We start from the raw sequence: 12,208 nt of genomic DNA on the forward strand, positions 1-12,208 counted from the left end.
AAAGAAGAGATCAGTTTATTACGTGGGCAATTTAATATGATGCTTTCAGACCAAGTGGCAACCAATCTACAATATGCTAAACATAATACTTTTTGTAATGCAAATAAACCAGGTAGATGGTTGGCATACATGCTGAGGAAAAAACAAAAATCTCATACCATAGAGAAAATAGAGTATAAAGGTAGAGAGCTGTATCACCAAAATATGATTAAAAAGGCATTTTTAGAATTTTATGCAAGATTGTATACTGCAGACAAAATACAAGGTGTAGAGGTAGAGACATATCTGGATAGACAGAATATTCCAATAGTTACAGAGGAACAAAGAGAACGGTTAAACCAATTAATAACAGAGGAGGAGATCCTCTCAACAATTAAACAGTTAAAAACTGGTAAGGCTCCTGGTACGGATGGATTAACAGCTGTGTACTATAAATATTTACAATTGGAGATGGTTTTACCTTTTAAAGAATTATTCAATAGAATTCAGCTGGGTGAAGGGGTACCACCTTCATGGAAAACAGCTTTTATTTCGTTAATTCCAAAAGAAGATCAAGATTTGACACAACCCAAAAATTATAGACCTATATCCTTATTGAATACAGATTATAAAATATTTGCTAAGATATTGGCAAATAGGTTAATGCTAGTAATGCAGAAGACGATTCATGCTGACCAAACTGGTTTTATACAAGGTAGACAAATGAAAAATAATGTAAGACAAATTGTTGACATATTGGAACATTTGGAAAGGAATAACCAAATCCCTGCAGTGCTTATATTTCTGGATGCGGAAAAAGCTTTTGATCGATTAGATTGGCAATTTTTATTGAGAGTGGTCAATAGGATGCAATTTGGGAATTGCTTTATGCAGTCTATAAAAGCAATATATCAGGAACAGACAGCTCAGATAATTATTAATGGCAGTTTGACAGAAACTTTTAAAATTGAAAAAGGCACGAGGCAGGGATGTCCCTTATCGCCATTATTATTTATATTAACTTTGGAGTTGCTGTTAAATAAAATACGTAATGCAGATGGGATAAAGGGAATCAAAGTTAGAGATTATGAATATAAGATACGGGCATTTGCAGATGATTTGGTTATGACCTTAACTCATCCAGTGGAATCAGCAAAGGTTTTGATTGATATAATAAAACAGTATGGTCAAGTATCTGGGTTTAAGATAAACATTGGAAAAACAAAAATGATAGTTAAAAATATGACAGCTAATCAAAAAGAGGAGTTACAAAGGGTAACGGGATGTGAAATAGTTAAAAAAGTTAAGTATTTAGGAGTTTATATTGCATCTTCTAATGGTAAATTGTATAAGTATAATTATGAATTGATATGGCATAAAATACAAGTTGAAATGGATAATTGGAAAAAACTACAATTGTCCTTGTTGGGTAGAATAGCAGTTATAAAAATGAATGTGTTGCCTAGGTTTTTGTTCCTCTTTCAAATGATACCAATACTAAAAAAGGATGCCAACCTGGAAGAGTGGCAGAAAGGTATTAATAAGTTCGTATGGCAAGGTAAGAAACCAAGGATAAAATTGAAAATAATGCAGGACATACGAGAAAGAGGAGGACTGAAAATGCCAAATTTAAAATTGTACTATGAAGCAGCTGTTTTATCAGCAATTAGTGATTGGATTAATTTAACAAATGGAAGGATATTGAATATTGAAGGGTATGATCTGGTCTATGGTTGGCATGCTTATTTAGTGTATGAAAAAAGGGTGGACAGAGCATTTAAGAGTCATATACTGAGAAATGCTTTATTGCGTGTCTGGAAGAAATATCAATATAAGTTAAATGAAAAAATACCTATATGGACAGCACCCAGGCACGCAATAGAGAATACGAGTATAGAATGTAGACAGGATGTAATTACGTATAAAGATATTCTCATTATGGAGGGACGTATATTAAAATTAAAATCTGTGAATGTGTTGAAAGAGGAGAAAATAATTCAAACATGGTTTCATTATGTACAATTACAAGCCAGATGGAGAAAAGACCAGAAAACTGGTGTTATACAAAGTGATGAAAATTTAATTAAACAAATTAGAGATCAAAGCCAAATGCATATAAAAAGATTGTATAATATACTGATAGAGATGGACTCGGAAACAGAGCTAGTTAAGGACTGTATGATAAAATGGGCGCAGAATTTTGAACAGCCAATAATGATGGAAACGTGGGAGAAAATATGGGTAACAAATGTGAAATTTACCAAAGCGCAAAATTTAAGGGAGAACTTTTATAAAATGTTTTATAGATGGCATCTAGATCCAAAAAAGTTATCTCGTATGTATCCGAATGTACAACCAAAATGTTGGAAATGTAATTGTGAGGATGCTACTTATTTTCACATTTGGTGGACATGTAAAAAGGTTAAAGCGTTTTGGATTAAAATCTGGTGGATTTTACAAAATATTCTTAAAAAGAGGTTGAAATTTACACCACAGCTGTTTCTTCTGGGTATAGTTACGGATTGTACAGTTATAGAGACTAAATTGATTTTGAATTTAATAACTGCAGCAAGACTGTTGGTGGCACAATATTGGAAGAAGCAAGATTTACCTACAATCCAAGAGTGGACAATGAAAGTTATAAATCTAGCGGAAATGGCAAAAATCTCGGCGTACCTGAAGGATCATTCAAATGAAAGATATTTAAGAGATTGGAGAAGGTGGATAGATTATATTCAAAATAAATATCGGAATAAGAAATTGCAGATAGGTTATGAATGATTATATAGATATTTAGTGTGTCTTTAAGTAATAAAGCTAGGCGGGTAATTAGGGAATTGAAGAAACAAGAGATGTGAAATGTCATAATTGTTTAGATTAGGATTGATTATGATTGTTGAAGTTTATACCCTGTAATTTGTTCTGGGAAGGGGAGGGGGGGAGGGGGGAGGTTGAGGTAGGGAAGGGGGGGGGAAATATGTAAACTTTTTGTAAAACTTTTCAATAATAAAAAAAAAAAAGTTGGCCACGCCCACCCAGTCACATTACTCCCCCCCCCACCAAGCCACGCCAACAGAACCGGTAGTAACAAATTTTACCTTTCTCCCCTGTCTAGGATGCTCACACTTTCTTATAGTTGTACTATGATTAAGTCTATTTAAGTGTTGTAAGATTAAGGAGTTTTCATTGTGTCTTCAGACTGCTAGTTGGTGTTTATGGATGTGCTCTGCTAATCTTCTGCCTGCCTGTCCTAGGTAGTAGTTGTTATAGTTCTTACATTGCACATTGTAGATGAGTCCTGTTTTTTCTTCTTAAGCTGCTGTGTCTTTTTGTGATGTTTTGCAGGGCTTTAGTTGGTTTGTGTGTCACAGTGATGCCATGTGGGTATCATAATCTCTTGGTTATGGTTATGGCTGTATGGCAGTGATATCCTTTTCACAGCAGTTGCGTTGGTTAAGCTTCAGTGGATTGAGTAATCAGGTACTTTTTGATAAAGTTACATGGTTATCTAGTTTGTTAGAAGATGTTGTATACTGTAGGTCAGGGGTAGACCTACAGTATACAACCATGGGCTGGATCTGGCCCGCAGGACATTTAGATCTGGCTCACGGGGCCACCCTGGAAATAGTGAAGGACTGGCCAGCGGTGCCTCTGCCAGCAAAAACGGAGCTCAGAAGGACCACATGTGGCCCTTCCGGTCTCCATTTTTGCTGGCAAAGGACTGTAGGAGGATCCCCCCCAGCCCCACCCGGTCCACTACAGGTGCCTCCTGACATGAGTGATGTCAAGCTGGCCACACCCATCCTGGCCATGCCCATATGACCCCCCCCCCAGGCCAAACACAACCCTAATGCAGCCCTCAATGAAACTGAGTTTGTCATCCCTGCAGTAGGTAGTCTGTTTCCTTTTCCTGGTGTTTTGGGCTGCTGCAGTACGTTTGTACTCGTCTCAGTAATGTTCTTACACAGATCCTCTTGTGGGAGGTTCAGTCATTATTTTGATAATGGAGCACTTGGATAGTGTGGATTGTTTTAGACTTGAGTTTCTAATTTGCTTTCAGTTCCTCTGCTGATGTTTGCTAGATATCCAGGGAGAGTGGTGTGTTCTTGTTTTTCTTTTCCCTTGTGAATTTTATTATTTTGAAGTTGTTCCATGTGTCTTCTCTAGTTATTCTTTTTTATTATGACAAATATGTTCCATCTATCTGTGAAAGCTTCTTCACTGAATCACTGTGTTTCCTATATGCAATCAAATGTATTCCGATATCATAAGTTTACACTAATGTGGCTTGTTACAGACACCATTATTTCAATCACATTTTTTTACTATTACATCCACAACATATCCTATATGTTGTGTTTAGCTCCTGTTGCAATTTAGCAGATATCTCTACAATGTGTTTGCTCACATGCTGATAGTAAAAGTATATGTTTGTATTACTTGGATGTTCGCTAGATATCCATCAATTCTATTACATAAACCTGTTGTTTATTGCGTTCAAGCAGAGCATACACTTAACAATATTATTTTTGAGTGGTGAATATACCAAAATTTGTTGGCATCATGCAACACACCGTACTATAACCCATAGCTAAAAAAAAATACAGTGACTAGTTTTATAACGTATAATCTAAGATGAAAACCAAACCATATAATTGGATTGTTTTTGTCATTGCTGGTTATACAAACATTAAGAATGGCAATGATGGATTGATTGATGATTGACTGATTAAGTCAGAGTTAACTCTTAGCAACCACATGCAATAGATTTTCTCCATGACTGGTCTTTCAGATCTTCCAATGGGGCACCCATCATCAATGTAACTGAGTCCATCCAGTTTGCTTCTGGTTGTCCTCTTTTTCCTTCCATCCTTCTCAGTATTAAAACTTTCACTAGAGAGGTAGGTCTTCACATAATTAGGTAATCTAAGAAGGTAATTTTGTCCTTTAATGAAAATTTTGGCTTAATTTTTTTCAATGATCCATAACTTTCATAAAGCCCCTTTATATTTCTTTTGATTTCTTGAACAGCCATTAGATCCTGCTTGGCAGTGTAAAGGATTTGTTTCCTTTGGAGAAAGAGTGAAATGAAATTTGAAATCACTGTTGCTGTTTATTGCACTTTATTTTGACCTCATTGAATAATGCAAGCTAGTAACATTTGACTGTTGATTTTTATTTGGGTTTAGTTTTTGATAAGCCAGAATTCGTTCTTCTTCCATACCTTCTAAAAGAGGGCTATTATGGCATTGTTGGGAGAAAGATGAGACTTTTAAGAGTTTGTAACTGTAAGCAGCTGATAGTGAAGATGCCAACGTTCAGGAATGTAATGACAGACTCACTCAAATGTACTTTAACAGCTTCTGGGTAAAAAAATGGGGGGGAGGGAAATTATTCTGTATTACACTAGCTGTAGTCTCAAGAGTTTATCTCACTAATGACCTTACCATAAGTGAATATTCACTGTAGATTAAATGCTACCTAAGGCAGTGAGAAAAGGTTGCCACAGCAACTGTATTCCAAATTCCAGTTGCACATCTAAGGGCCTGAGACAAGGATATACCTGAATAGATCCAAAATGAAATTAGGTGGGTTTTTTTGGAATGGTCTCTGTCTGAATTAATCATAGCAATATTTCTCAGCTGCCCACAAGAGCAAAACATGATTGCTGAAAGTAAATTTAGAATTTTTAAAACCAAAACATATGATTAATTGGGTTAAAGATTGTAATTTAGCCAAGCTGTAAAATGACAACCACAATCACTGCAATTATCATCATTTGTTGGACAAATATAAATAGCAATAGCACTTAGAGTTATACACTGCTCTAAGCAGTTTTCAGAGTCAGCATATTGCCCCCAACGATTGGGTCCTCATTTTACCAATTTTGGAAGAATGGAAGACTGAGTCAACCTTGAGCTGGTCAAGATCGAATTGCTGGCAGTCAGCAGAGTTAGCCTGTAATACTGCATTCTAACAACTGCACCACCATGGCTCAGTAGTTGTGGTTCCTACAATACAATATTTTATTTCGTTATGAAATGGATCTGACCGCCAGAAATTAAGTGGATTCTTGGCAGCCTACAGAAAATACATAATAAAAGCAGCATAGAACATTAGAATAAATTAATTAAAATAGTAATTATTTTATAATAGTTTTATTATAGAAAATTACACCACTGTCTACAATTTAGTCCCCAAAGCCTTCCAGAATGTCTGAAAAGTGGAGACCATCCACACTTCAAGGAGCAAGCTGTTCCAGAAGACAGCTGCAATGGAGCTTGCTCACCATCAAGCTCCCTTATGCCATATCTCCTGGTAAGGAGTGATTTTAGCAGATACTCTAGTATTTGGGTAGACATTAATTCCCTACATTGAATGCCAGGTTCTGAACTATATAAAATTGTAAGGCTTTACAGGTTGTGACCAGAACATTTAAATGCCCTTGGAAACTTCCTAATAAACAGGGCAGCTAATAATGCAGAGGTGTAATATGGCAATGCCACAACTAACCACTGAACATACATGCTGCTGTATTCTGGGCCAGCTGAAATTTCAAGGTGATGTTTGAAGGCAGTCCCATGTTTAAATAAACCATGGCTAAATCAAAGTTTGAACTTGTTATTTTCTGCAATTAATAATGTCTTGGTTACGTTGATATTAAAACAAGTCTTTAATCTCTTAGAATATAAGGACGTTTTATTTTTTATATCCCAGTTTTATTATTTTTTTATAAATAACTCAAGATGGCAAACATACCAAATTCTCTTTCCTCCTCCTATTTTCTCCATCACACTAACCTTGTTAGTGTGTATACTAATGTGTATAGTGTGTATCTTGTGCTACAGATCTAGGAGGAAAATTCCTACTTCATAATATTTCATAAATATTTCTGTTCTGATGATGTCCCTGCCTCCCTTTAAAAAAAAACAAACCATGGCATTGTGGTCATTACAATAATTCTTGTTTAGCAACTGCAGTTGGGACCAGCAACTTTGTTGTTAATCAAAGTGGTCCTAAATGAATCACATGACAGTGACTGTGCTTATAATTTTACTTCAGCTTCTCTGCTTTACAGCATCAGAAGGATATGACCCCAAACATCCTGATAAAGCCAAACAGTAGGGAAATTTCCAGAATCAACTCACAAGGAAGCCTGGTAAAAGGATGAAATATATAGCCCTTGCTCTCCATTCCCCCACCCTTTGGGATGCTCACCTCATGCTAATTTGCAAGAATTAATGTTTATTTACATTTATTAGATAGGACGGTGTTACAAAAGAGTAAGCAGGCACATACAGCTTGAAAGGAATGTGCTAGTGCCAACTGTCTGCCTAGCACACTCACAGGTGCGAGCTAGGAGTAGCAAACAAAATATGCAAAAAGCCTTTACTGTAAAACTGATTAGAGTCTTATCAATTTCAGGCAGCAACAGTGAACCAGAGTTCTATTCAACTACTTAAGGTCACAGAACTGAGTTTGTAAACTTGCAGTGAGCACTTTTTAAGGATTTACTTTGCTGTGGAGAAAGGTAGCTTAGGAAGAGCTAGTTTAGGCAATCTTTTAGTTCTGCTGGACAAAAATGGGTCAAGCACAGGACAGCTGATACTAATTGGCTGTAATGGTGAACTCATGAGAGATTGAAAATTGTAAATGAGGTTGCAAGGCTACTATTTCATCAACATCATAACTGTGAAAAGTTGCTGTACAAGGCAGTCACTAAATGAGGACTACCTGTAAACTAGTTCAAGAAGGCAGGCCATGATACTTAACTCTTCCAGTGCTTTGTGGTTTCTTTTAGTCAAGGGATTTATGATTGTCTGTTGGTTTAGGACGGCTTGGAGATATCACCCATCAATAAAGAAGCCTTCATTAAAGCAAGCTAACAACACTTGGCGAGATGTTCAAAGGCAGCATGCCAGATGCTTTCAAGAGAAAAATATTTGATGCCAAATGCAAAGCTGTCATATGGCTCCTAAATGCAAAGATTTTCAGTTGTAGAAAATTCTGAAAAGTGTTCAGGACTGCACAAAGCAGCTCTTGTTGAAACAGAATAGGTTAGCACTTTGTTGTGACTGCATGGAACTATTTTCTTTGTTCTGTATTGTGTTTCTAGTGTGCCTACCTACTGTTACATTTGCCTCACAAGAAAGCAATTTACTAAGTATTGGGAAAATTTGGTTTTTATTTAGAAAATTATATAGTACAATATGTTGATTGACTCATTATAGGACAGGAACGGCAAGTGGTGAATAATGCTCTAGAATTTAGTATGAATAAATATTCAGTATTGATAACAGATGTACCCATCATTATCAATACTTGGTACACTCAGATTGAGTTGATAATGGACTAAAGTCCATTTTACTGATGCAGAGGTGCTTATTCTTCAATCCCATTGTAATCACAACCCTCCAATGTCTTTAACAGACTTGATTCTGCTACTTCACATCTATTAAAGATGGATAATGGCAACAGGAATGTCAGATCAACAATGTTGAAAGTACATGAACAGCTCTGTAATAGATGTTTCTCTGCAAAGTGAAACAAAACTTCTCTTTGGTTTACATTGATCATAGAGCAGAATAATCTGTATTCCCGAAACAAAGCTTGAGAAAATGTTGAGCAGAGTCAACCCTGCACCACTAATCATATTCTGCTTGTCTGTAGGGTATGAGACCCAAAGGATTAACTTCAAAAGGCACTGTCGCCAGGTAAAAAGATTGGCAGGATCTCAGTCCAGCTTCCCACGTCTCCATCTTGAATACAGGCTGCATCAGTCTTACGTTGCTATGGAAGAAAGCCAAGAAGTAAAGTAATCCCATCAAGATCAAAGCATCTCAGAATCAGATACAGAAGGAGATTAAAATCTTGGATGTCATCTCATCAAAGAAGACAGAGCTTTACGGGGCTAATTTTAATGAACAGTGAACTGTCATTGCTTCATACTTTCTTTTCGGTTTTAAAAGTGGGATTTTCTGAAATAAAATTGTACAGACCATCTAATCTTGACGCACTATCTGAGGTAGCCTTTTAGCATACCATGATGAGCATTGAAGCTCGAATGTGACAGAAGATGCTTGTGTACTTCTAAACCAATGTGTGACTAATCAGACTCCAGTGATAGAAAGGACTGTTGTATGGAATAGACAGAATCTGCATACAGACGGGAGGTTGAACAACTAGCCTTGTGGGTGCAACTGGAACAATCTTGAACTAAACACACTCAAAACCATAGAAATGGTGGTAGATTTTAGGAGAAATCCTCCTATACTACCACCTCTTACAATACTAGACAACACAGTATCAACAGCAGAGGCCTTCAAGTTTCTAGGTTCTATCATATCTCAAGACTTAAAATGGTCACCTAACATCAAAAATGTCATCAAAAAAGCACAACAAAGATTGTTCTTTCTGCACCAACTCAGAAAGCTCAAACTGCCCAAGGAGCTGCTGATTCAGGTCTACAGAGGAAGTACTGAGTCTTTCAGCTGCACCTCTATAACTGTCTGGTTTGACCCTGCAAGCAAACAGGACAAACACAGACACAAGGACAATTTTTTTCCAAATGCCATCACTCTGCTAAATAACTAATTCCCACAACACTGTCAAACTATTTACTAAGACTGTATTACTATTATTCTTCTCATCTTTCCTATTTCCTATCTCTTCTCATTTATGACTATAACCTTGTTGCTTGTATCTCTATGATTTATATTGTTTTATTTGTTTCCCAGTATGATTTGATTGCTTATTTAGTAACTTATGACTATCACCAAGTGTTATATTTTATGATTCTTAATGAATGTATTTTTTTTCTTTCTTTTTATGTACATTGAGAGCATATGCACCAAAGACAAATTCCTTGTGTGTCCAATTATACTTTGCCAATAAAGAATTCTATTCTATTCTATTCTATTCTATTCTATTCTATTCTATTCTATTCTATTCTATTCTATTCTATTCTATTCTAGTTAAGGAATAGCAGGCCAGGAATATTAAAGTAACAAGATAAGAAAATGTGAACTAAACACAACTAATATTAGTTTACACCAACCATTCTAATTGCATCTCCTATCCAAATCATCCATAGATTACCTTTTGTTCTTTATCTTCTCATCTCTCCCTTTTTCAGGATTTTACCAATTGCATCTAATCTTTCCCTTCCTCTCCGATGACTCATTCTTCTTTCATATACTTGCTTGACAGTGAGGTGGACAGCTTATACATTTAATAAATAAAAAAATACTTATTTCATAAACCTGTCTCATTCATGGTCTAGATGACCAACCCACCAAAACATATTTGTTTTGTTCTGCTCACTCATTTTCAATTCAATCTCTATCCATTCCTCACTCTTACATTCTTGGGACCAGGGATGGGCAACTCTGGACTTCAACTCCCAGAATTCCCGAGCCAGTAACTATGGCAACTTTAGAATCTGTGGCTTTAACTCCTAGAATTCCTGTAATTCTTTTAAAAATGCAAATTTCTTCCCAACATGTTGCTTACATACTACCTTTTCACCATTATATTCACATTTCTCCATCCCTTTCCCCATCTCTAGTGAACATTACTAAAATACAGATAGTCCTTGACTTACAATCATTTATTTAATTGCCTCAGAAAAAGTGACTTATAACCTATCCTCTGTGGTCACATGATAACAATTCTGGCACTTGTCAACTGGCTGGCATTTGCGATCGTTGCAGCATCTCGCAGTCACATGATTGCAATTTGTGACCTTCCCAGCTGGCTTCCAACAAGCAAAGTCCATTTGGGGAAGCTGTATTTGCTTAATGATCAGAAAAGGTTGTAAGACTGTGTCCAATGACAGGATTCACTTTAATGACTAAAATTCTAGTCCTAATTGTGGTTCTAAGTCAAGGACTACCTGTATACAAATTCATCTACTTGATCTAGATGAATTGCGTTTTATGTGTAACTTGTAATCATTCGCTCCATGCTCCCTGCCAAACACAATTATCTTGATACATTTATTTTCGGGTCTTTACTCATTGCTGCCTCATACCATGTAACATTCCCTGCCAATCATTTGACTGCTCAGCCAACGGAAGTCCTCATCTGCATACAAAAACACACTTTTATTCATGTCCTCAGTCAATGCACCTCAAATATTATTGGAGGAATTGTTTACACATGTATCCATAAATACATTAAACAACCAAAGGGACAGTGCAAATGACATTCTTGCTTTTCTTCCTGCTTGATGCTGAGCCATTTGCTAAGCATTCTATTTATTCTCATGCATGCATTATTAGTGTGATATACCGCTAATATCACCTACAGAGATCAATCTTCAATTCCGCTTTCATACTAAACCTTCCATGATTCAGGCTTACTAATTTTAACAAAACCATCTACAAATTTACAATAAACTTTCTTTGTCACATTTAAACATTTAATGATTTCCTGAAGAGCAAAAATCTTCTTCTGCTTGGCATATAGCTACATTTTAATTCCCAAGTTTTATCTTACTTTCACCTCTTTCAATTACAATACATAATCTTAGTTAATTAGAATCCAGCCAGTCAACTTTCCAGGCACAGTTAAAGTAATTTCCCTCTGGTTCTTACATTCCTTCTTGCTAGTCCTATTGTTATCCAGGGAAAAATATTGACATTCTTTAAATTACTAGGCATAAATGCATTCCCCAAACATACACATGCAATTAAATTGTTTTTCAGAGCAGCTATATGTATATTTTAATAATAATCCAGTTATACCGTCAACACCTGAAAACTTCATGATCCATCTCGGTTTCACTGTTGGATATATTAACATCATTCCTGTACAGATGACTCTTTCTAGCAACCTCTCACTTCAATTTCATTTTAAAATATTTAGTTCCAGTTTGATGAAAATTTTAAAAGATGAAAGCAGGTGAACAGAGCTAAACAAAAAGTGTCCAGACAAGTGAATGGATTTATTTTTAATCCATTCACTTGGCTGGACATTCTTTGTTTAGCTCTGTTCACTTGTTTTAAAATTTCCATCAAAATAGCTTTGTATTTTTTCTGCCAATTTCTTGCTATTATTTGCTCTTCTCTCTCTCTCTCTCTCTCTCTCTCTCTCTCTCTCTCTCTCTCTCTCTCTCTCTCTCTCTCTCTCTCTCTCTCTCCCTCTCCCTCTCCCTCTCCCTCTCCCTCTCCCTCTCCCTCTCCCTCTCTCCCTCTCCCTCTCTCTCTCTCACACACACACACACACC

General features: G+C 36.3%; 2 long non-coding RNA genes across 2 annotated transcripts; one reads left to right on the forward strand and one right to left on the reverse strand.

Moving 5' to 3' along the window:
* Window positions 1-3,398: 3,398 nt before the first annotated feature.
* Window positions 3,399-9,887, forward strand: LOC117661453 (uncharacterized). Its single transcript, XR_004590015.2, has 2 exons — window positions 3,399-3,459; window positions 8,650-9,887. It is a non-coding gene; the product is annotated as an uncharacterized LOC117661453 (long non-coding RNA).
* On the reverse strand, window positions 8,145-10,377 carry LOC117661452 (uncharacterized). The gene is made up of 3 exons (XR_015731894.1): window positions 10,303-10,377; window positions 10,078-10,200; window positions 8,145-8,769 (listed from the first exon to the last, which is right to left on the reverse strand). It is a non-coding gene; the product is annotated as an uncharacterized LOC117661452 (long non-coding RNA).
* Between the last annotated feature and the right edge of the window lie 1,831 nt (window positions 10,378-12,208).

This window comes from Pantherophis guttatus, chromosome 2, assembly GCF_059756535.1.
Source record: "Pantherophis guttatus breed Tessera chromosome 2, ASM5975653v1, whole genome shotgun sequence".
Classification (NCBI taxonomy): Eukaryota; Metazoa; Chordata; class Lepidosauria; order Squamata; family Colubridae; genus Pantherophis; species Pantherophis guttatus.